We start from the raw sequence: 21379 nt of genomic DNA, 5'->3' as shown, positions 1-21379 counted from the left end.
AAGACACCGAATGAGAATCAGTAATTGCCTCGGTAGAAAGGAATTCAACCGAGTAAAAAACAATTTACTATATCTTCATATCATTCGCGGGCTTCGTATTCGATTTAAATAATAAACTCTGATCGATCTTTCATTCTTTGGAATATCGTATTTGAATCGAATTAATCGGATAAAAATCTAAATAATAATAATAATAAAAAAAAGGCAAGTTCGAATCAAAAATAAAGGGGGGATGGGAGGGGGCATTCAATAACGATCGACGAGAGAGGACGAACGGGGAAAAAAACACATGCGCAAAAGAAAAAAAGCAAGCAAATAAAAAACAGGATAAAACGTTTCCGAGCAGTTGGATCGGGGCAAATTTTGATAAAATGTCAAAAGTATCTAGCTGAGAGAGTTGTCATGGCGGTATATCGGGACAAAATTCTAAACAAAAAAAAAAAGAGAGAGAGAGAGAGAGAGAGAAAGAAAAAACAAAATGCAAAAAAAGAAAAAGTCACGTGCACAATCGAAAAATAAAAGTGGAAATCAATGACGATTGACCAGAGGGGCTACGCGAAAAAACAGAGAAAGAGAGAGGAGAGGAGAGAAAAAAAGCTATAGAAAAAAGATACAGGGTTAAACATACGAAGAAAGAAAGAAAAAATAGGTAAAATATGTTGGACTCGTTGAAGAAAGAAACAGAGACGGAGAGAAAGAGAGAGATTAAAGTTTGATAAAACGTTTAAAGGAACTCGGAGAATTGTCCTGGCAAATCCTTCGACGAGCTGAGAAGACGTATGGGTTCGGTACGCGTGGGTTGTTGCACCGGCTAGGATGTCGGATCGATACAGCTTGCACCGGGATGCAGAAGCCAGCTAGCAACGGTCTCTCTTCTCCCCTTTCCTAACCATAGCAACAGGCAGCTATTTAAGCTTGTCAATCGTTCGCGTTGCGATCCTTTTGTATGGTATGATCGATTCGACTACCTGGAATTCAGAGAACTTTCATATAAAATAATCGCATCGCCAGAATCATACCGCGGATTAATACCAAATCCAAAAGTTCCATTCTCGACTGATTTTCGATCGATTTTCGTCCTTATCTTTTTCTCTCTATTTCTTTTTCTTTTTCTCTTTCTCTTTCTCCTCTCTTTTCTTTTTCTTACGATTGGCATGCAATCAATGATGTTCTCCTTTATTCGAAACGCAGTAAAATCGCTGTAAAACAGGGAACTTTTATTAATCCCTTGATACCACCAACGCAAAATAATTATTCGAGACGATTCAAAGGATTAATTTTATAAGACTTTGCTTTATAGGACTTTTAACAAAATTTGGTCTATTCGAGCGTGAATTTATTCGAATAAACAGTTACAAATTAATTTCGCACGACTAAGAAAACGTTATCTCTGACAGTTCTTCTCAACTCTGATCTTGATTTTCTTCCTCTTGGTTACGTACCAACATTACTTACCTACGTCTTAACCTGACCTTTCGAAATATTCGATTACTTCGCACGCCCGAGGCGCAGACCTACGACGTCGCCGCCATAATTCTGGACCGAACTAGAGTGAACGGAAAACTATGGCGAAGGTCAAAGGTAAAAGGTCATGATGCATCCAATCCCATCCTTCCAGCCCTTTTCATTCAAAGATATATTCAAGCAGATAAAATCCCTTGAAAGAGAATTATACCGTATAACGAGTAAACAGTTTATATAGCGAATAAACTTTTCCTTCCGTTTTACTTTTACGACTTTCAATCTTTCTTGCTTAGGTCGTTTTCACGGCATATATTTTTTTCCAAAAGAGAGAAAAGGAAGGAAGGAAGGAAGGAAGGAAAGAAAGAAAGAAAGAAAGAAAAGGATTAAAAGAAAGAAAAAGAAGAAAATATCGAAGGATTCGACACGAGTGCGCGCGCGTTGATAAAGGTTTTCAAGATTTTCAGTAGTACAACAGTAGGAACGATCGGACGGAGAAGAGGGAAGAGAAATCGTTCTAAAGCGGATTAAAAAAGAGTCGGTGGTATACTCGATATATTCGCTCGTTCGGTTGAGTAAACTTTAACGTGCTAAGGTCGTTATTGCTAAAAGAGCTCCGTGGCTCGACTACGATTAGGGAGGATGAGAATGGAAGCTCTTCGTGCGTCCTTGACACGATGAGTACCAAACTTTTTTCGCGATTAAGAACGTTAAAAAAAAAAGAAAGAATAAAAAAAGGAAAGAAAAGAAAAGAATAAAAAAAAAAAGAAAAAGGGACGACGACGTGTCATTGATGAGTCGGAAGAGGACAAACACGTCGTTGCTCGAGATTTGTCTCGTGAAACGAAGAAAGAAAGGAAGATGGTATGGTAAAGAGAGAGAGAGAGAGAGAGAGAGAGAGAAAAGGGGAGAAAAGCAAGGGGAGGAAAGGGTCGAGAGGGCGAAGGTAAGATCATTTTCGCTCCTACACGACCTCCAAAATCGTCCGAGAGCACGCACGTGCCACGAGTATTTCTCTCAAGGACGAAATATTTTCGGGCTACGTAACAGAGAGAAAGGAACGAGAGAACGAGAGAGTGAGAGAGGGTGTCCCTTCCCTTCCCTTCGCAAAGGGATACTACTGGGAAAGCTCGAAAGATTCGGATCTCGATGGGATTCGAAGTAAAAGAGAAAAGCGCTTCGTTAATCATGCCGTCCGTAAAAAGAAGAAGGACCACTTCTTCTCCTTCTTCTCCTCGTTCGTCCTCTCGTCCTTCGAGTGGGATGAAGGCAGACAAATGCGAGAGGTTAAAGTTTTATTGGCTTATCGAACGTTTATCGAGGGTTCTATGACGAAAATTTAACAGATCGAAGAACGGAAAAGCTGACAAGATCGAGTAGACGACGACGTCGATCAGTAACGTTGATCGAGAGATTGGATTTATCGTTTCGTTCTCGATGGACGTTCTAGTATCGATATAGACGCGTAGACGCGTATGTACGTATATATGTATGTACGTATGTATGTATGTATGTATGTATGTATGTATGTATGTATGTATATAATATATATGTACTGAAGGTTAACCTCGATATTCTTCGAGGATAAACCCAAAAATCGTCATCGATAATCGCTCGCAATTACTCCATTTAAAATTTATGCCATAAACGTTTTGACATTAATTAACCTTTAATAAATTCATTCATTCATTAATCCACAATAAAGAAACTCACATTTACATTTTAACTAGGGCTATCCGCATACATATACGTACGGCCTTGAGCGACTAGCCAAAAATGTTCCGAGCGATCCTCTCGACGATGGTTAAAGTACCGAGTTAACAAGAAGAACCTTCGTGTTAATAAAGAAAGAACGTCGTAGCATGACGCTTAACTTTCATCCACTCAACGTTTTCCCTCGATCCACTCACTTTTTTACATCCCCCTCTTCCTTAAAAATGAGAGAAAAAAAAGAAGAAAAAACCCGGACGAGCTCGAACTCGGCTTAACGCGTTCAATCGCACTTTCGTTCGTTGGGGAAAAGAAAAAAAATTGTTGGCAAAGTTGGCTCGGTTAAGAGGTCACCATTTTTTTCAAGTTTTTCCTTGTATTCATAGGCCGCTGTTTGACTACCCACGAGTGGGCGGGTGGACGAAAGAGAAAGAGAGAAAGAGAGAGAGAGAGAGACAGAAAGGTGACCGTGTGTTACGCAGTCAGGGTCGTTTGCTCGTGAGACGGGTCAGAGGCCAAGGTCGTGTTTAAATTTGTCCAAAGTGTAAGCGGTAACACGCAGATAAGCCCACTGCCAGTTTTCTATTCATTCAGTAAAAGCTCGTCGTCGCCATTTTGTCGCGCGCCGACTTGCTGCTCTTTTATCGCTGCGCGTGTTTCAAGAACGAAAAAAAAAAAGGAGAAAAGAAAAAACAAAAAAGGATATATCAAATCGTCGTCGAAAGAAACATACAAGTTTTTTCTTTTTTTTTTTCTTTTCTTTTCTTTTTAAATGGAAGTCACTCCAGTAAATGTCTCGTGTCGAGTCTGAAACGATATGATATATTTGACAACGCGTTCGTCATCGCGTCTCAACTCTCTCTCCTCCTCCTCCTCCTCCTCCAGCCGAGTTTCGTGTTCCAATCATTCTTCCTTCCATTCTCTACGAATCGACGACACTTTGACCGAAGTCATTTGTATGCGAAAAGAATAGAGACGTTCACGATATTCATACATATTACATAGGATTTCGTCGGATGTAACGTTGACTCGACACCGTTACGCATTCTCGTTTGAAGCACGCCTAATCACAGGTCTCACTATTATCGTTAACTTCTAGATGAATATCGTAATAAAAGTATAAATCGACAATAAACGATCGAATCGATTCGTACACCAGCTTGCTGATTAGCAAAACTCGATAACCCATCTGACTTTCAACAACGTGATCGTGCAATTCGAAACAGTTCGTTATCGTACAAAGTCATCCGCAAAATTCGAATCTCGTCGATATCGTTCGTAGACGATTGTTTGTTAAACTAATTAGCTGCATTTTTATCCTTTTTAAAATCCAACAGGCGTAAATTAAAAACAACGACTGGTGCGGTGCCATCGATTGCACGCGAGGTAAGATGGAAAGAAAAAAAAAAAAAAAAAAAAGAAAAAGGAACAAAAATATATCGAAAACGAAGCATTTCTTGATAATTACGAAACATTCGTTTTATCAAAGAATTGTTAATCGTTTTCGAATTGTTGTCCTAAGCGCGAACGCATCCATAAGAATAAAGTCCAAGGTTCGACGAAGTTGTCTAGTCATCCTCTTCCACTTCCTCCTCCCCTCTCTCTCTCTCTCTCTCTCTATTTATCTATCTCTATCTCTATCTGCTGATGACCTTGAACCAGGCTGCGTGGAAAAAACAAGCTAGTGACAATCGAGTCGTTATCGGTCGCATGGCATAAATAAACGACCGAGAAAGGTGACGTTAGAACTAAGATACATACTAACTTACTTAGTTACATATAACGAGTCAGTGATGGAAGTGGAAATGAGGAAGAAGAACTCCGTTGTGTGTCCCGGAGTATACGAGGAACGTGACTACTTCGTATTATTCATCTTTAAAAAAAATGGAAAAGATGACGAGCGTACAGTTTTCTATGAAAAGTAGGACGACGATCGGTCGCTTTTTTTGGCGTGAAAAAAAAAACAACTTTGATAAGACAGTCTTCCTGTCTATCTCTCTCACACTCTCTGTTTCAAACACTCGATCTAAACAATGATAGAGAAGTACTCGAAAAACTATCGATCGTTCGATCGATTCGTGGAAGGATTCGTTGCATAAAATTATAAAAATTATCTCGACTCTCTTGATAACGATTTAATCTAAAAAAGGAAGAGGATTGGTTTGGAAAAAATTGAAACAGAAGAAAAAATGGCGAACGTTTGGAGAACAACGATGAGCTTACGCGTATCCGCGATGAATATTAATTTTTAAAGGAAGACAAGAAATGTTATGTCATTTCTTGTTATATTATTTCTTAATCACGATTCCGGAATGGATATTCGTAATTCGTTTGAAAGATCACGTTGATAAGACGCACGTGAATGTTATTGACGAACATCTAGCGTCATATACGACGAGCATACCGAGTTCGAGCATGCAAGCGGAGTATCTACTTACTTGGTATATACTGTCCATGTATCTGTCTTCTCCGTAGCGTGCAACGTCATTTATTTCTAAAAAATTATCGGACGAACGAGAATGCACGAGAACAACAAGACAAATATGTAAACTATCCGATTGGAATTTACTCTTAATACGATCAATTTGATCGAATAATTATACCTACTTAACAAATCGATTTTCTTGCATTTTTTTTCTTCCACCTATCGTTAGATACCATAAACAATATATATTTTCCATACGTTTCAGTCTCCAATTCGCTATTCAAATCAATTTGATTTCACAAGGTTTATGGTAATCATGGAGAATCGGATATACATATATATGTATGTAAAATAAGTATATATCTCGTAATAAAAATATAAAAAGGAAGATGGAAGACGAACATCAAGCTGTGATAAAAATGATGATGAACCGACGCACGTGTAAAGGACGAACACGTGTACGTAATAAACATAAAAAATAAATATATATATATATAAAGAAAAATAGAAAAAGAAAGAAAAAGAAAAAGAAGAAGAAGTAGAAGAAGAAGAAGAAAGAATCAGTAACGATCTGTTCGATCGCGTGATCGTCCGAGCTACTCTCGTGTGTGTGAATGTGATCTTCTTGGTCACGTGTTCGAACCGTACGCATGTATGCACATACGTGCATATATGTATGTACGTATGTATATATATATATATAATGTGTGTACTACGTATACGGCTCTGTTACCGAAGAAACGTGCGAAGGACGTCTTCATCGTCCGCCACCTTGTCGAAGAATAGCTCGGTCATTTTCGAATGAATGACCAAGATCGAGAAATTCGATTCATCGACGATACTTCCGTCAACAATTCTTACAATTACTCCTACAGATATTCGCAATCCCAACGGGAAAAAAGGAATTTCCGGATCTTGTTTTTACGTTTTCATTTATCTCGTTTCTTTTCTTTTTCTTTTTTCATTATTTCTAATACATCACTTCGAACGTAAACTCGTTCTGTTCCCGAGTACATTTACTTACTTTATCTATTACAAACGCAAGATCTTTGATCTTACATTTCCTCTGCAGAGAACGTTTTACGTAGTCTACGTAATCCAAGGAAACATAAAAAGTATCATCAAAACGTAAGATCGTTGCCTTACGCGAACGGTTATCAATTTCGTAGCTACGCGATGAACAGTCAAGGACGTGGACCTCGTTTGAATATGAATTGCACCAATTAGACTCACCTTTATTCTCGACGCGTCTGTTTGTTCACTGATTGCCCAGGATTACAGTACGGCTCTCGGTAGTGCTTCAAATCTCTCTCTATTTCTCTCTCTCTCTCTCTCTCTCTCTCTCCCTCTCCCTCTCTCTATCTATCTCTTTATCTCTATCTATCTCACGTCCATTTCAACTCCCGTTCCGAGATCGGGCAAGATCTTTGAAGGGCGATCAAGGCGAAGTCCGTCGCCGTCGCCATAACGAAACCAAAGAGCTCAGAGAACGTGGAGAAGTAACGCTAGACGAGAAGTCAAGGTTGACGCGTTTAACAACCTCCGATCCGACTTACTTTCGGGTTCTTCGAGCTTTCAAACGAACGAAATCGAAAGTAATGTTTCCATCGATAGTCACGCTTCCACTAACGTAACAAAGATTTATCGATTCTTACATTATAGACGCGGGAAAGTACAAGAAAAAGGGAAATAAAAAGAAAAAAGGAAAGAAAAAAAGCAGGATAAGGTAGAACCGTGACTTTATCGAGGATTAACTTAAATCGTTCCCTTACGATAGTCCCGTGAAAAACTTGGCGAGAAAGCAATTTTCGACATTTTCGACGTGCTTTGAAAATATTTAAATTTGAAAATATCGATTGTATCTCGATGTCGATATACGAACGTATAGATATAACGATTATAATGTATCACTCGTGGAAGTAATTGATTTTATCGCGTCATCCCTTCAGCTCCGATATATACCACCTCGAGTGGAAAGAAAGTATCGCGTTCGGTAATTAACTCTCAAGCATTTCAAGGAAGTTGCGGTTTATGACCTCCATTGTTGCTTCCCACCGAACGAGAGAACATTACGTTACGAGCTCGGATCATCGTCGTCGATTCCGGTGAAATACGATACGGGACATTGTGTGGCCACCCTCTTGTAAAATTTTTTTTCTCGTTTTTTTTTTTTTTCTTTCATTTCCTCCTTTCCCTATTTCATCCATACTGCAAATAAAAGTGTCACGGGATGGAAGGGAGGATGGCAAAGTCGATCCCACGGGACGAAGTCGTGCGTCGAATTTTCCTTTGTTCTTATTTCACTTCACACTTTCTCCCTTCGAAAAGAAAAAAGACCGAAAGGAAATTCGACGTGACGGATGGTAAGGTAATCGTACGTCCTCGAATCTCTTCGTACGAATCCCGATCTCGAATAAACCCGATTCTTTATTTCGAAAACTAACGGCGCAATAATATACGAGTACGATCGCACGTATACGATTAGATTCAGCGATTAGATGATGTAGGGCTCGATGAAAGAAAGAGAAATGTGGAGCATTCGTAACGAGCTATTAATTCGCATTATCCTTGAGGTAACGAGCGAGATTACAAGGCCAACGAAGGACACCTCTCACGCTGGTGAGAGGATAGCGGTATATCGCGTACGTCACGATGACCTCGTGATTCTTCGATCGATCGACCTCTTCCGGTAAAAGATGACAGACGGAGAGAGAGAGACGGACATATAGAGAAAGAGAGAAAGAATTATCAGGGACTATTGGAGACCTACCAATTAAAATCGCAAATGACATTACATAAGCTACCGTTGCTGTTTCCTGTTCGTTTAAAAAAGAAATGACAGAACAAGCTAAATGATGAAATTCATATGAAAAGGTGTCCTTCTTCGAACGGACGAATTAAATGCATTTGACGTCCATCGACGATAGAAAGAGAACGACATAGCGGATTCAAAGCATATTTATGCGGTCTCACAATCACGATTACGTAACCAGCGTAGAACTGGAATAGCGGGAACTGGTCTCCGGCCAATAATTGCTGCGTCTTAATCGGTCGATGGTCGTCCTTCGGCGAGAGTGGTCTGAAAGAGAAACCCGGAGCTATCTTTCACGAACGCCTTCTTTATTTACGTTTCGCTCGCCAATCAATATAGGAGAGAGGGAGAGAGAGAAAAAGAGAGAAAGAAAAAGACGTGGATGACGTGATCGGGATCCTAGATCGCTTCCTGTACGATGATTGATACCATAGAAGAAGAAGAAGAAGAAAAAAAGAAGAAAAACTACTAGTCTCCGCAAATCGCATAAATCACACGTTCTATTAAATTCAATCTTCCATTAATCTCTATGATGTCTTTGCGATATGTAAATTAATTTCTCATAATTCAATGTTTCCGATTAATTTCGCTAATATAATATCATTATCGAAGTATCGATCGATCTTAAGTGCATCATCGATTCAATGTATCAGACTCGTTCACACGGGACAATTCTCTTAGAGATATATACATACGTTACGTTCCAACGAAGAATGTTAGTCCATTGTAAACGAAGAATAAAGGAAATATTGCGCGTTCCCCGTTCCACTCCACCCTGTCCCTTCTCCGACCTTGTTTGTAACGTAACGACGAGCTAATGATTCGTCCTCTCCTATCTCATATGCAATATGCAATATTAGAGGACAAAAACGTTTGGAAAACCTTCGGACCGACTAGAAAACGAAGATGTATTATCTCTTTGAATGAAACGAGTTGAAGCTTTTGTAACAGGGAATCTGCATCTGTCCTTCGTTTTATACATCGTTAATGACCTATAAATTCCAATAAACAGAGGCAGAACGTAACATTAGATGGTACATCGATGTTACGCCCATTTTATTATAACCATGAAATACAAAAGCGAAGGACTACCATTATTGTCCGTGGAGTAACTAAATAAATAATTATATATATACAGTTAATATCTATTTTGCGATATAAAATATTATTTTTGAAAAGCCCCATTAATATCGGTGCATCCAAAAAAAAAAAGAAATTAGTTATGAAGCTTTGGAGAACGTTGGAAGAATATTTAACACTCTTACATAAAAAACGATTTAAGGAGTTTCTATAACGATTTCAGAAGTAAACTATGCACGAAACAGAGAGAGAGAAAGAGAGAGAGAGAGAGAGAGAGAGACATACGAACGTCCATATTTACGTATATAGAGAGAAAATATAGATGAACAGAAGTCTGGATAAGAGGACGGGCCGCTATGGAGGAACGATGACGTGCGGTCGTTTGACCCTGACTTTATTTATGTTTCCCCATAGCATTAAAGGCAGTTACACACGTGCTACGAAGGCCTCCCGTCTCCTTTGTCTACGCGTTTCGTTCAACCGGCCAAGCTAACAACCTCATTGCCATTGGACGTCGACGACGACGCAAGAAAGAGAGAGAAAAAGAGACAGAGAGAGAGAGAGAGAGAAAGAGACTATATCGTTGTTCGTGACGTGACTCCGATAGAATGTGCATGCTAATCGAAACTTTTAATTATCTATTTGACTACAATAGTATTTAATGTCGTTGAATCGTGAAAGAGAAAAAAAAATTATATCGATCCGATTCGATGAATCAAGCTTTTCTCGATCGAACAAACACCTACGTAACTAAGTACTTACTTATCTACTTACGTAGGAATTTTAAATATCGATTTTTAAGTCAATCGAAAAAAAATTGATATCGATGGTAATAATTCGAAAGATAACAAAGTTTCACAGATATGTACTTATTTTATACGTCGTTCAAGGCTTACTCGTTTGTTCGTACCTCCCTCCGCCCAACCCTATTGAAGATCACAACCGATATATATACACAAAGCGATATATGTATATATACCTTTATATATAAGTAAGTATATAGAAACATATGCTATTTAATACGCCAATTGACGTGCGTTCGCGTGTAACAGAGAATACTACTTACTTACTTAGCGCGTTTAATACTCATTCGAACGATTACATACATAGATACATGCATGCATACATATGCGTTTCATCGTTTTTAATCTATTAGAAAAACGATTCGGTGAACCTTGAATGTCGATCTCTACTCGTTTTTACGTTCATCATAATTATTGCTATCTTAATAAATTGACTTTTACTAGAGATTAAAAAAGATAACGATAAGCGCGACAATAACAATAATTGCAATTATAGTAATAATAATTATTATTATAATAATGGTGATGATGATGATGATAGCATATTAAAAAAAAAAAAAAATGAAAAAGGAGAAAAAAATAATCATCAAAGATAAATTAACGACGTAAACGAAGAACGTGTAAAACGTATTCGTGAAACGTTTTTACAAAGGGGAGCATCTACTGTTTACAGGAACTGTTCCAAGGATATCGAAAAACAGATCAGAAATTATTTTCATGGTCCGATTGTAACCGAGTTGACCTCTTTCGACGAAAACATAATGGCCCGAGTTAACGTAGGTATATATCGTAGGTATATACGAAAATAGACGGTACTCTATGGACTCACCCAAAAAGACCAGACGGAAATGGCCTCTAATCGAGCACTTCCTTTACGACTTTCCTCTTAACAATATAACCAACGTTAAAATAAACGATTGCTACTATATTTTTTTTATATTTGCGTCAATGATGTCATTGTACAATGTCATATATATATATATATATACTTATATATATTTTTTACTCTCCTCCTTCACTCATTCTTCATCTAAAAGAAAATAATACAAATTTTAAATCACGATCGAAATATTACAATATTCTCTCCCGACAAAATATTCCACCGACTTTACGTAAGAAGATATTTAAAGATCTTTCCCATGATATTTTACTATCTATCTTTTCGAAAATTCAAGGTCCAACGAAGACCTTATCTTCTCGACTGTAGATCGAATAAACAGGAATTTTTGGATTATGCAAACGACGGATATTTAATGGTTGGACAACCGCTACTGTCCGATCAATAATTATGTATTTTTTTAAGGACACTCTTTCTCTCTCTCTTTTTTTTTTTTACGACGAACTATCGTTCGTACCGAAATAAAAAGAAGGTCGGTTGGAAAGCAGCGAAATTGTGGATGCAATATCGTTTAAACAAATTTGATAGATCTTGAAGAAAGTTGGGATGAGATGTAAAAAAATTTCTCTAATAAATGAACGAGTACAAGTTTCATTGTCGGATGCTGACCCCAGCCATGACACTTCACTTTCATAATTCTCCTTGGTCGATCTCACTCCTTTTCTTTTTTTCTCCTAGCTAGAAAATTTCTCTGATCGGGGATGAGACGATGTAAGGCGGTAGAGAATAATAGAAGACGAGAAAGATAGAGATAGAGATAGAGATAGAGAAAGAAAGAAAGAAAGACAGACGTTCACTTTCTCATTCGGCGAAGTAAAACTGTGTCGCCGGAAACCGGGTCGCCGTAAACGTCGCAGAGAAAGTGAGAGTACGATCGGCACCAGGTAAGTATTTACACATATACACACACACACAAAGACAGTGATCTCGATCGCGATGCAGCTGCCACTTCGTACGTACGATCTTTCAAAGATCGAAAGATGAAACAAACTAGGCGGCAGCACCTACAAACTTACTTAACTTTTTCATTAAAATTATGTTTATCCATCTGTAATTTTAATGAAATATTTCAATGAATTAATCGATACTTGAAAGATTTCCATCGTTTTCTTCCGCAATAAATTGCTATGTAATAAAACGATATCGTTTCACCTTTTTATTATGACGAAGGTCTTTATTTGTTATAGCCGTCAAATTTGAAAGAACTTGGAAAGGAATTATTTCCTTTTTTCTTTCTTTTTTTTTTTGGAACGACCTGGTCTAAACGGACGTGGCCAAGTTTCACTTCCTTTTCGTTCGCGGTTTCAGAATTCGGATTTATAACTTTGGGATGAGACATCGAAGTGTGTGAATTCGTATGTTTTTAAAGAAACAGGCACATCGTCACTTTTACGTTCACGTAAGCCATAAGTATCACGAGCGAAAGCACGCGGGTGATCGACTAACGAATTTCAATGCTAATGTACCTGCATGCATGCATGCATGCATGCATACATACATACATACATACATACGTACGTACGTACGTACGTACCTATGTACGTACATATATAAAAACTAACTATTCTGTTTCGATTTCCTTTGCTCGGAGAAAGAGCGAGCGAACGATAGCTCGCTCGTGTCGCTGACCTATTCACCTACATTAGATTTAGCTTATTGTCCATTGTTCGCAAAACGAACGAGACCACGACCGAAACGCGTGTAAGTCCGTAGTTAAATAATAAAACGAATTTTATAACTCGCTGTCGTAAATACACACATATATATTTTATTCGCGCGAAACGTTGAAACGATCCTCTTAAGAAATTAAAAGCAATTCTGTTGCGCGTTTCCTTCTGTTTTTTTTTTTTTTTTTGATTACCAAAAAAAAAAGAAGAAAGAAAAAAGAAGATAAAAAAGAAATAACGACAAACTACACGAGCAATTAGAGATTCGCCTCCTTAATCCATTTGTGTTGCACTTTGAATTATACCTATGTTAGAGAGGAAACAATCGTGACTATTCGTTAACAAAGGATCCATTATGAGAAAAACTGTGACTCCCTTCCCCTTTCTCTTTCGCCAGAACGAAGATTAGAAAATATCACGAAACGGAAAAGAAATTCAAGGTAAAAGATCATAGATCGAGGGTATAATGTTCGTAATAGAACAAAAAGAGATATCAATGAAACGCGACTAGACTCTGACCCTTGATCTCGAAAGTTCTATTAAAACGAGCATGATATAGATTAAATCGTGCGAGTCATCCGCTCGGTTAGATACGCTAACGTGAATGTGTGTATTTTTAGGGTCACGACCCACTTAAACGCGCTTTCCGCGGAGTCACATGCCGCGGTCGGCCCTGACACGTTAAAGGTTCTCTCTTTCTCTATATTAGAACTTTTCTTGCTCGTTTCTCTCTCTCTCTCTCTCTCTCTCTCTCTCTCTCTCTCTCTCTCTTCCTCTCCCTCCCCTTCTCTAGGCTCTCTAGAGTTTGGCCCTTGAGAATTATACTCGTATGCTTACGTCGGACAGAGAGACAAAACGATACTCGTTTATTTTCTTCTCCTACGTCATTACCGTAACTCACGAGATGTTTCTCCCCTCTTCTTTCTCTCTTTCTTTCTCTCTTTTTCTCGCATACAACCAACGGCACACCTCCCACGAGCAATCATTACGTTTCACGAGCATCGACCTCACCTATGTCAGCTCGAGCCTCTGTCCGTCCTCCATAATACCTTCTGTTCGACTGACCCGATTATATTTCCGGACAATTCCTAAGTGTATTTCTACATTCGAGAATTTCATTTACTATTATATATTTATCAATATTAGACGCGTATGTTTAGAGCGACCTCGCGTGTACGACGAGGGCACCTTAGAGGATTAACGAGGCATACAATGAACGTGTCTTCTCGAATGTTGTTTTTTCCTTTTGTTTTTTTTTTTCTTTCTTTCTGCTCGCTTTCAATTCGCGGAAAAAACGAAATAATTCCATTGAAAATTAAATACATGTAAATATATACGTTTGTACTTATTCCATTGTCGATTTCATAACAAGCTTTACGCGTATAAATATTTTACGAAATATTTTCTTTCTTTCTTTCTTTCTTTCTTTTTTTTTATTCATGATTATCGATGCAATATCGTTCGTATAAAATTATCGAGAATCGTTAAATGATGGATAAAGATATCCCGACAGACAACAACCCTTTTCACGAACCATCCTGTCGATCCTTTGCAAATTTCGATCGCACGACGCGAACGCGAAACAATCGCATCGAGTCGTCTAAATCGACGCGATTCATTCGAACGAATTTGAATTAATTTCGACTTTTATTCGATCGATTTCTCTTGAATATATTCCCTTTCCTTTCTAGTGATATCGAATGTACGAATGTATTTCTCTTTCTATTTCTATATCAAGAAGGAAGGTAGAAAGCGAGTTGTTCTATTTTAAACGGCCGCGTCCTCGTAGGTTCGCGATATAACACCGATGTACGAAGAAATAGGAGAAAGCATTTTGAAAATGCGAAAAGATGGTGGAGGGCAAGGGGGCGAGAGAGAGAGAGAGAGAGAGAGAGAGAAGGGAGAGTAAATAAGGGTCGATTTTTAACGATGCGAAAATTAAAAAGTAAAAAAATGAAAAAAGGAGTTGGAGTTAGAGAAAGAGAAAGGGAAAGAGAAAGAGGAAGAGAAAAATGGAGAGCCTTTTGTCTCGTTACTCGACCTAGAAACCCAATTACTTTTTTTCATTCGTATTTTTCTCGAGATCTACTACGATCGTGCACACGTAGGACATACACGTTTGAACGATCGCAAAAGACACGTGTGGTAGCGTAGCAGGGAAAGTTAACTTTGCCAAAGCAAAGTGGGGAGAAAGTGAAAGCTATTTCCGGGGTAAACGTAGAAACGAGCAGTTTGTCTCGCAAAAAGAAATTGACACTCGGAGGAGAAGGAGGAGAAGGGGAAGAAGGAGGAGAAGGAGAAAAAGGAGGAGGAGACAGACTGATATTAATGACCGGTACGATTATACATCTCATGCGTATATCGTGGCACCGTTCGATCGATTATGTGCTTTCGATGTGAACGAACTGCAGGATGGATATCTCGCGGTTACAAACCTCAAAGCGATTAGTGAGGATATCGAATTATCCTCAATGTCCGTCCACTCTCAATGAATTGGAGGTAGGTTAATCGGATATACGACAAAAATTTGATGATCCTTGAAGTTCCTTTTTTTTTTTTAAATATATATATATCATTTTTTATCATTATATATATACGAATCTTAACAAACGAAACAGTTCATCGTTTATTTGATCAGCAAACAAAATTAAGAAGATTATCTTTCGAATGATGAATTATCCGACCCTACAAGACGGTATTAGAAATCATTTATAAAGTTACCTTTGTGCGAGCCCCATAAATCAATCTTTAAACCATAACAAATATTGTTTTGACAAGTCATCAAGTCTCTTCGAGATTTCTTTGAAAGTACGTAAGAAGGCAGACCGGGGCAAGTAAACGTGAACATTGCCCGTTCTCGAAGAGGGAAAGGAGACTGGAAAGTGGAACACGGCCAATGTCTCGATGACCTCGTGACACACATTTTCCGTTCGTCTCAACGAAAGTGAAAAGAATCGGTCTTTTACGGTCATTTAAGATTTACAACCACGAATACTCTTAAAATTACAACTTGTCCAAAGTTTCTACACCTTGCAATATTGTTATAGGATTTACCACGTTTCTATTGAAAACTATCGTAAACACGAACGGTCTACCTTTTTTTTTTGTTTTCATTCTTCAATATTTCAACGATAACTCCTTTAAAGACGACGTCGTTTATTACATCTTTTTTATTTTTCATTTTACTTGGATTTATTATACTTCGATAAATTATACTTCGATTTGTGTTATAAAAACGATGATTTATTCGTTCACGTAATAACTCCAATATACGTTTCAGCGAGAACATTACCTTCCGATTGATACGACAAACGTTTTATCTTTTCTTGTTTATTCAAAAACGAATCGAAAATAATCTTCTTTCTTTGGTAGAAAAAAAGAAAGAAAGAAAGAAAGAAAAAGATAAGAAGGAAAGAAAAAAAGCCATTCATTCGTTCTCAGCGTGCGACGCCGAAGGAAACCACAGAGACCGAGGAAAATTATGTGCGGTGAAAAGTGGGTTTCGACAAATCGACCTTGAGGCGTTATGACTTTCGTAAACAGGAAAGGTTCACTTTCGCTGCAGATGGGAAGATAGAATCTCGTTTAGAAATCGTTAGAGCGACCATGACGAATTCTTGCTAAGTATCCGAGTCGAAGAGGTACACGAGTTTTGAGGAGAGAAAATGAAAGAAAAAAAGAAAAAAGCCTGCCGATGTTTGCAAGGTCGAGGTCGATCCGATGAAGGTTTCCCTTCGATTTCCTTTCGAAGGACAATGCATGAAAATAGATGTGGCATGTCGTGAGACTCCAGTCGAAGGTTTCAACTCGATAAGGCTTGCTCGTATTCTTCCGCGACGTCAGAATCGAAAAAGTAAAGCGGTGAACATCGCACACAGAGAAACGCGCATACGGATAGGCGCGAATACTATGTAGAACATTTAACAGTAGATACCGTGAGACTACTACCGGTCGAATTGGAAGAGATTAATTTTAGAATTCGAGACAGACCTTGGTCTGTAAAAGGACGAGGCACGAACGATATCGGACTAGGGTCATCCTCGATATCGTTTCGATATCCTTGGGTTCCGCTTTTAGCATGAAAACGCAACGGCCATAGATGCACTTTGGCCTCTGACATAAATGCCTTTGTATGGAGAATACGAATAAATGCCAATAACGTGCATATTCAAGTTTTACAGATAACTACGTATTCTAACAATAACTCTAGAGTTTAATAGTCCAGTCAAATGGGACTTTTATATATGATTAATATTACAATCTATTTACGTATCTATCTATATACATATGCATATACGTGTGCATATATACCACGAACATACAACAAATTATCTTTCGTATCTACCTATGCGTCTATCTGTCTGTTAGCATTTACTTATATATATATCATGAACATACAACGAATTATCTTTCGGTGAACTTCTAATTCCAAGATCTATTTCCTTTGTATATTCTATTTTTGATGTTGTCACACTTGCAGGAAGTCGTATTGTAACGCTTGACTTTGAACGGCGACGATGATTACTAATGATACCTAAATAAGACGACAGCCTTGAATTCGAAGATGTACCACGCTGTGCAACATTACGTATTACCAAGAGAAATCGTTAATTTAATGAAAACGTATAGCACGTCATATCGAGCTTAAAAGAATCGATTTGTATTTCTAGACTCAACCGATTCATTGAACGAGGTTCTCCGTTTTAAATATTTATCGTATTACGAAAATATAATCGTAGTATACGATCGTATTTACTAAATAGTATATATACATATATATATATATATACCTATATATATACACACGTACTTCGATGTAAACATAAAACCGAATAAATTCAATATTTATTTTCGGTCCGTAACTAAACGCCAAACTTGGATACGGGCGTACCACCCGCTGCACGACCTCATTATCGACTACACCTGAAATCGGGAAAACATTTCAGCTTCCTCTATTACACGACGATGATTTAGGACACCCTCAAATCGTTATTCATCTTTCGTTTTTACTTTAGAACGGCCCTGAAACGTCGTAATGAATTTCGAGGATAAAAGGTAATTGATTTGTTACTTTACTTTTTCCTAAGATCGCTGCTAAAACTTTTAACGCTTCCCCCGGGAAAAAATCCTGCGCGTTAGCGATCGGATACGGAAAAGGAACGTTTGGAAAAATGGGATATTGTCGAGAAAAAAAGTATTCGTTAGAAAACGTAACGAAACGATAAGATTTACGAGCGACAGATCGTAAAACGTACGTAATGTACTTTTCGGTAGTTTCTACGTCAACAACCGAACCGATCACAGTGCGTACAAATGGTGTTTCTTGAAATATGAAAGACAGTGAAATAAAATGACGTCCGCAGACATTCGTTCGGTGCAAATCATTTTACGACGGTAGAAAATCAAATAATACGTAGCGTCAATCGATATCACTGTATATCTTGTTAAGAAAAATATTCAAAGTCGATCAATGTGCCAATACGTAGTCGGGTTACCTGATTGACCTTAATGAAAAAGAAAGTAAGAAAGAGGAGAAAGAGAAGAAGGGTCGAAAGAAAATTTCCAATCGGGATAAAACGATACGTTTTTATGGAAAGATTGGCAAAAGGAAAAAGAAAAGAATAGAAAAAAGAAAAGAAAAGGAAATAGAAAAAAAAAGAAAGAAAAAGAAAATAAACTAGTCATTCTTTGGTAAACTTATCTACGAGTAAAACGATTCCTTTATCCGGCTGTCCCTGAGCGGTCCGATTAAATTACTCATTCTTGTCGAACACGTGAGGAAATAACAAGAGAACAAATATCCGTGACATTGCTACGTACGTACGTATATACGTACATACAACACATACATACGTACAACGCGTACACATAACTAGGTACATATGTAAAAATCGAAGAAGGATAAACGTAAGTAAATATATAACTTCGCACTATATAACGACTAAACGATTCTCACCGTTACACGATGCTAAATCGTCGATCCATTCATCGAACTACGATATCTCGAGATCTCGAAGAAGCACTTTTATCCGGCACTTTAACCGGCTTCAAGGTCTTCGACGATTTGAGCCGATGATGATGCGATCACGATGAATGTCACGGTACCCACGATACGAAACGGGAATTACGTAATGGTCTCATCCTTTTCTGTCAGCAATAAACCGTCGACGTAATTAATAGTTCGAAGAATACAAAAAAATCATTTCTGTCTCTACGAATTCTCGCGTAGAGTTCTCTCGTAGAATCGAATATGGATGGCTGTTCAAGGTCGAGTCATATTCAAGATTAACCATCCACCGTGTATAAATTTATCCTTGTCTACGTTCCTCTTAGTTTCTATTCTATCTTCTCTCCCTCTCTCTCTCTCTCTTTTTATCTCTGATTCTCTTTCTTCTAACCACCTAACAGACACACACTACGCACACACACACAAGATAGTCGACGCAGTAAGCCTGGGACAACAATCGAATGCGGAAAAATTCTTCGCAAGGCCGTCGATGTCAAGGGCGAGGTGCTCGTTCCCGTCACACCTGACTTGCATTTCGATAATCGGACGACGAATATATATATATATATATATATATATATATATATATATCTTTATCTATATACACATCGAACACACAGCAAACACATATGCAACGTAAGCACAAATACGCGAACATTTATTCAAGGTTTCTCGAATGGTCGTACAAACGACAGAAGAATTAGTCCTTATCGATGTAGGAAGTAAGCTTCTGCTTTTTATCCTTAACAAACGAAAGAAAAAATATGTTTATTTAAAGATAGATCGATCTAATCGCAGTCACGATTTTACATATTATATAGATATGTTTATATGGTGATTGTTCTATAAATAAATATATACTATATATATATATAATATAAGAACAATGAGGAGCTACGAATTAATCTTTCAGAATAAAATAGAAATGCCGCGCCGGAAAGGAACGTCGAAAGATAATGAGAAAATACTAGTCGTTAAGCAGAAAAACGATATCGTTTGAACCTACTGTATACAACTTCCGACAGCTTTTCCGTCTGACGTTTACCTATTCGTCGTCGGTGTCATCACTGGCGACGATCGTGATTTTCCACGTTGCATCTCGAAATTCTCATGGACATGTCCTTGGCATGTCCGGTGATTCTTGGTTCGAACATCGCACGTAAAACACGTACCAAAGCATATACATACATATACACATGTATATGTACGTATACGCATAAATATATGTAGGTATATAAATATATGTATATGTATATAAGTACACAGGACATGTGTCATTCACGTACGTACGTACTACATGGCCTTCTAAATCGTGCGCACTCACGTTTTCCACGACGATGCTTCTGAGTCAACAAAAGTTATTCGACCATCCGCTGCAAAGTCGATGGTGGTGGTAATGGAAAAACGCAAAATATTAAATATTCTTAGCATTTAAAACGATACATTATTTTTTTATCATTTATCATTCATGTTATTACGAAGTACGATATTACGAAGTTCTTATATACTTCTTGAAATTTGAAATAACAAGTATTGAGTTTATATACGCATACACTCATATACAAGTATAGACAAGGATGACATAATATGTATCATCTCCAAGAGAATATCATTTAGGGAATTGCTCATTTATTTTAATGAAATCATTAAAAAGAACATACATCCTTGAATATCTTACAAATGTTGGAAACTCGGCTAAGAAAAAGAACTCTGAAAATATGTCATCCGTTTCGGACGACTATGAGCTGACGACTACGTCTTATACGAAAGGTTTTTCTTTTTCTGGAAGGAGTTTTTATTTCGCGCCACTGATAATTGAAGATTTCAAATACGAAAGGTAGTTCTCTAAGAAAGAAAAAGAGATGGAGAGAGAGAGAGAGAGAGAGAATAAATAAAAAATCGAAAGGAAAACGCGCAATTACTACGAATAAATAACGTTAAATATGAAATAACGAGTTATAACGAGCTGCAGCATGCGTGTGTAAGTATAATATATATACAGATGCGTTCCCTATAGTTCAAATACTACGTCATGACTTTAGCAATTCGATGTTATCATCGACGAGAAGTAAAACGAATTAAAAATATGCATAAGAATGTAAATTATTCGAAACGTGTAAGAAAATTAAAATAGTTTTACGTGTTTCGAATACTTAAGTACGATATATCGATGTAGGCAAGTATAAAAATACAATTGGAACGTTTTTGTTTCCTCGGTAAAGAAAAGTAGAAAAAACGAAGAAGAAAAAATAAAAAAAATTTCGATTAAAATAATCGAATGCACATACATATATACATATATATACTTTTTAAATTGCTCGAAAAGATCGGAAGATACATATGAAAAAAGTGATTAGAGATCATCAATCGTTATTATTTCAAAAGTATCGATATATAACATTGCGAAAATGATTACGGAAGTAATGACGTAACCTGATTCATCAATATGATTCCGTAAAAAAAAAATGGAGAAGAAAATAATGGGCGTTCGCGTTCATCGTCGTCTCGGATGCGAG

The 21379-nt window shown here is 37.6% G+C and overlaps 1 long non-coding RNA gene across 5 annotated transcripts in view; it reads right to left on the bottom strand.

Annotated features, from left to right (window-relative positions):
* LOC127071359 (uncharacterized) overlaps positions 1-21379 on the bottom strand; it is an 89217-nt gene that overhangs the window by 61837 nt on the left and 6001 nt on the right. Inside the window, exon 2 of one of the 5 annotated variants that reach the window (XR_007784984.1) lies at positions 6830-8675. The exons of the other annotated variants lie outside the window; for them this stretch is intronic. This is a non-coding gene — a long non-coding RNA (uncharacterized LOC127071359). The remainder of the gene's footprint in view (positions 1-6829; positions 8676-21379) is intronic. 5 annotated transcript variants of the gene reach the window in all.

Source organism: Vespula vulgaris, chromosome 21, assembly GCF_905475345.1.
Source record: "Vespula vulgaris chromosome 21, iyVesVulg1.1, whole genome shotgun sequence".
Lineage (NCBI taxonomy): Eukaryota > Metazoa > Arthropoda > Insecta > Hymenoptera > Vespidae > Vespula > Vespula vulgaris.
Note: the sequence above shows the minus strand (reverse complement) of the source record. Positions and strands in the feature narration are given on the sequence as shown.